Genomic DNA, 5,646 nt, shown 5'->3' with positions numbered 1-5,646 from the left:
GCTAAAGTGGTTGCCAAGTTCTTAAAAAAATGCTAGGCAGTCAGAAGAGCTGAGGTTTTGGCACCTCTCCTGTCCACCTGAGCTCAGTGGCACAGCTGCTAATTACTGCAGGGTGCCACATGGCTGCATAGAGCCCTCTTATCCCTCTCCCACTTTTAATCAGCAATCAAACCCTCCAAATGCCTCTCCTCTTCATGAGGTACTTTCAGCTGTCCGGACCAATTTGCTGGATGTGGACATTATCTCTGATTGCAACAGAAGTATGCGTTTGCTATATTTGTTCCTTTTATGTTTACCTGGCACAGAAGGCTGCTAGATATTTGGTCAACCTGAACAGCTGGGAATTTTTTCTCCCCTCTCCTCAGCTTTTTCGTCGTCCTTGCCCCCTCACAGACACCTCAATTACACAGCCATCTTACCGAGGGCTTGCCAAGTCAAATGGTGGCGTTATCGTTTGCACCAATAGAGCTGAGCTCAGCATTCTGGAAAAAATTATGCCCTCTCCACAGTATTTTACGACCTGCAGTGCAGTAGTCGGCAGGGTCATTCAGCCCAGGGCTTGTCTGGTTCTTTCGGGGGTTGTAGACTCTATTTTCTACCTTACAGTCCCTGCTTCAGGCCAACCAGGAGAGATTACATTCAATTCAATCATCCTTAGCCCAGCAGTTGTCCTTTTTTACCATCTGTTATCATATCTCCTCTCTCCCGTCTGCCTGGGCTGAGAGGGAGGGAGGAGCGGCTCTCAGATCTGCGCTCTGACTCAGGCAATAACATGTTATATATGACCAGGAATGGAGACAGATGTCTGTGAAAGATCATTCCCTGGGTAAGATCTGATTTGTGTGGAGTTTTCTGTGTCACTTTTTCAATTCCTGAGGAGCTATTGTAATATCTAGTTGTAAAAATTCAAGGCAACTAGATTTGTTTTATTATCTTGAAGATTTTTCATGATACCAAGATTATAATACAAGTTTGATTTGCCTTGACTTACTACTATGCTACAAAAAAAAAGACATCTCTGCAAGTGAAAAAAAATTATATATATATATATATATATATATATATATATATATATATATATATATATATATATATATATATAGTCACCTTCATCTAGAATTTGCTCTAAAAGGATTGCAATAAACCAAATATAAGATTAGTGAACTTATTTCTAGACAATTTTTTTAATAATCAAAATTGTCTTTGGCAGAGAAGTTTGCTAATTGTCAGCATTTTCATTAAAAAAAAAGAAGCAAAATTATCTGCAAAAACAATAAAAAAAAAAGATTAAAGCTTAGTTATTAGTAAATGTTAGCATTAATAATATTGTATTAGGTTTACTGTTATCTTATAATAGGAAATATTAGATAAATCTGGCTGTATTCAAGAATTTTTCACTTGCTAAGATCTTTTTACCTGGACACAATTTCACAAATCATTCTGATTTTCATGATTATATTAATAACCAGTTTCTGTTATACAGTACATATATACAGCATATATCTCCACCATAAACAAGACTGTTCCTGGAAACTAAGATAATCTTCATTATTTTCCACAGATTGAAGAAGGACTCTGGGGAGGCAAGCCTCTTAATGGCTCTCGTGTCACATAATGTGCTCTATTTTATCTTCATTGCAAAACACTCATTGTTCTTTTGCTCACTTACTGCCTTGAGCAACCTTAATCATCAAAATTTGAAATGCTTTGGCCAAGAGTGTCACAATTTTTGGCAGATCAACCCTCATGTTTGTCTCCCTGAGGCAGTGCTGCTTGTCGGCAGTCACAGATATAGTGAGTAACTACAGTGTGGTGAATGATGGAGAGTATCTGCATGCTCACTACATTAAAACATCTCATTCATCTCACGTCCTACTGTTCAACATGTTTAGAGCTAATCATGCTTTTAAAATACAGTACAAGGCAACACTGCTAATAATGCATTTATTACATATGGGTTACAGTGTGGTTGGGCTCAAGTCTATCCATTCATCCATCCATTTTCTGTACCACTTATCCTACACAGGAGCACGGGGAGCCTGGAGCTTATCCCAAGGGACTCGGGGCACAATCACACACAATAGTCACACACTATGAACAATTTAGAGATGCCAATCAGCCTACAACACATGTCCTTCTGATCAGGAACCCAGAGACTTAACCGTTGAGCCACCACTGCCCTAGCTTAGCACCGTAGCTTAGCACTATAGCTTATATATTCAAATATATACAGCTTGCCGGCCAGACTCTATTCACCAGACTGCCTCATCATCCTCATGTGTTAATGAATTGAAGGGCTGGTTAAATTCCAGCTTTCTCAGGTTGAACTTGAGTAAAAGTAAGATAATAATTGCTGGCGCCTCAACTCTAACAAGAAATCTAACTGCCCCTAGCTTTGACAATGATGATAGTTCAATTTTTCCATCTACCACAGTCAAAAACGTCTGTATTATTCTTGACCCTTCATTAACCCTATATGCATATATTAGAAAACTGTCTAAAGCAGTATTCTTCCAGCCAGAAAGATGCTGAGTCATTAGTCCATGCTTTTATTACATCTCGCATTGACTATTGTAACGCCCTTTTTTCTGCACTACCGGCACACTCTACCTCCCATTTACAATATATTAAAAATTCTGCTGCGAGAGTACTAACTTACATTAAACGATCTGCACATATCACTCCTATCCTATATAACCTTCACTGGCTACCTGTCACATCCCATATTACATATACAATTATCTTGCTTACATTTAAGTCACTCCATGGTGTTGCTCATTCCTACATTTCTGAATTACTCTCTTCCTATATTCCCCCTCGCTTACTCCGATCTTTTGGGTGCGAACTTCTCCTTGTTCACTGATTTCGCCTTTCATTAATGGGCGGCAGGTCTTTTTCTGTCGTGGCACCTAAGCTATGGAACTCACTCCCCTGGCAATTTGGACAACTACCTCTATCTCCGAGTTCAAAACTCAGCTCAAAACCCATTGGTTCATCCAATATTATCAGTCATAATGTGTATGTGTTTCATGTACTACTCATTTGGCTGTTTATTCTGCTTACACTTTCTGTGCTGTCTACATGACACTAAGTGTCTGTCCCTTGTTATGGATTTGAATGTTATAAGATTTATTATAACTACGCAACTGCATTGCTTCTTGTTCTGGACGTGGGAAAATGTCCACTGTCTATATGACCCATATGTTTAACTGTTTTACTGTATTGTTATTGTCTTTTATTTTGAGGAGTCCTTGAGCTCTGGAAAGGCGCTATAAAAATTAAACATATTATTATTATTAACTATTTCAAACGATGAGTAGCTTGTAAAAAAAAGTAGCTTCCCCAACACTGGCTCACAGTTTATGTTTCAACATTTGCTGAGGCTTTTATCCAAAAGGAACTTACAATTGAGACAGAGTACAACTGGCAATGCTGGGCTTTGAACTCACAACCTTCCATTCGGTAGCCCAAAGCTTTAACCACTGAACCCCTACTTCACTTTGCTCATCAGTTTCCTGATTGATATTCTTTGTTCATTTAGAGTATAATGTGTGATTGAAAAAAACAAGACAACATCTTCCTGGTGAAGATTTATTTAATTTCCACCCTCTCAGCACATGATAAGCAGATTCAGCTGCAATTCATCAACGTAACCTACTTTTCCCAGGGCGTTGTTTAGCCGGTAATGACTGAGTACAGTCAACAACAGAATAAATATTTCAACTTGTCTAAAGCTAAATTTAAAAAACCACACCTGAATATTAAGAACATGTATTAACAGTGATCAAAAAAACATTCTGTTGACATCTTCACAATTAGTTGCATGTAATGTTGCTAAGACAAAATTTGGGCATTGTGTGTGTGTGTGTGTGTGTGTGTGTGTGTCTGTCTGTGTGTGTGCTTTCTGGGATCACTTTGGACAGATGAGCCCTGCTCGAGTTCATAAGTCTTACATATCTATTATTAATCAGGCAGCAGAGACAGGCAGCAAAACAAAGGCCCATCCTCTGGGTGCTGTGCTCAGTTGAAACACACACACACACACACACACACACACACACACACACTCACACACACACACACACACACACACACACACTGCAAAGAGAGACGTCCAGTTCTTGTGTCAGTCTGTGTGCTCACTTTGAGGACTGCTCCCAGTGACAGTAGAGAAACCCCGTCTAAGCACTTTGATCACTCAAAAGTCTGAAACCATTTGCCGAGACTGAACTCATGGTATGTTTTTGCTGTCAGGGGAAAGAGCCCTCGTATCATGACAAGGAGTACGCTCTGTCTCACAAGCATGGGTAAGTCATGAGCTGCGAGAGGCTACGAGATCAGATATCTGCAGACCTTTATTTGAAACATTATATCAATTTATAAATAGCTCTGGTCCCTGCTGTGATAATCCTATAGCTATACTCTCTCTCTCTCTCTCTCTCTCTCTCTCTCTCTCTCTCTCTCTCTCTCTCTCTCTCTCTAGAGAGAGAGAGCATTTTCAGGGGATGTGTGTACTTGTACGATCCGGTACATTTTCCTACCTGCAGTGTGTGCTGTCAGCTGTAGTATACAATAAGCCTATGTAATACAGGCAGCTCATCACTCACCATCGCCTGTGTGAATATGTGCACTCTGGGAGAAAAAAGCAAGCAGCCATTGCTTTCACATCTTCTTTTTGTTTATGTGCAAATTTTCCCATAATGTCTACATAATGTTGGTTGAGATTTACAGAGATTAAAGAATATTTAAGTAGTGGAGTTCAGTCTTTCTATTGTCAATACTTCATATTTTAAATATAAGAAGACACCTTGTTAATTCACAATTCTGTAAAAAATCCATAAGAAATTCTGGAAAAGGTAATTGTAGCTATTAAATTCGTGACACCTTGACTGGTGCATAATCACCATAATCATGTGCTGCTGTTAGAATCTGCCACTGAAACTGTTACAAATAAATAAATAAAATAAACTGTTTGACATTTAATATTTTAATTATACACCTCCAGCTGAATGCCTGTTTATGATTCATTATATAATAAATAAACAATCGAATTAGTGATCAGATTACAAAGAACACTGTCTTACTGAACTCACTGAACTTTTATAATATCCATGGCACTGAAAAGGAAATGAAAATCTGTAATGAGAGAAAAAAACGTAATGAAGACGCGAAAGTTGTTTTGATACGGCATTGAAAAAGTTCATGTGAATTTGTCAACCAAACAAATATGCAGAGAATTTCCACTAAAGGTGAGAAAGGTTACTATCTGGCCTCAGTGTGGCTTTCAGAGCACAAGGGTTTAATAATTAATGCTCTTTCACTGAGACATTCTGATAACGTCTGCAGCAGAATATTAAAGAGTAATACTTCCTCCCTAACCACTAAGGCAGGAGCTCGCATTCTCTTATACTGTATGTATCTGCCTCATCCTTTTATTTCTGCCTCTTATTTACTCGATTTTTAGGAAGTGTCTGCAGTAGGTGAAAGATAGAGAAAGAGAGAAAGTGAGAGATCCCACTACCGATCCTGATTTGCAGGTGTGTTCTCTAATTATAGGTTGTGTAAATCTAGATTGAGTACTCAGGTTCTGTAACTCTCAGCTAAATTCCCTAACCATAATTCATAGGAATTTCAAATATGGCAGCT

The 5,646-nt window shown here is 38.6% G+C and overlaps 1 long non-coding RNA gene across 1 annotated transcript; it reads left to right on the top strand.

The window, feature by feature from the left end:
* The first annotated feature begins 444 nt into the window (after window positions 1–444).
* LOC128618365 (uncharacterized) lies at window positions 445–5,014 on the top strand. Its single transcript, XR_008387700.1, has 4 exons — window positions 445–826; window positions 1,562–1,794; window positions 4,255–4,307; window positions 4,488–5,014. It is a non-coding gene; the product is annotated as an uncharacterized LOC128618365 (long non-coding RNA).
* The last annotated feature ends 632 nt before the right edge of the window (window positions 5,015–5,646 follow it).

The sequence above is a fragment of the Ictalurus furcatus genome, chromosome 14, assembly GCF_023375685.1.
Source record: "Ictalurus furcatus strain D&B chromosome 14, Billie_1.0, whole genome shotgun sequence".
Lineage (NCBI taxonomy): Eukaryota > Metazoa > Chordata > Actinopteri > Siluriformes > Ictaluridae > Ictalurus > Ictalurus furcatus.
Note: the sequence above shows the minus strand (reverse complement) of the source record. Positions and strands in the feature narration are given on the sequence as shown.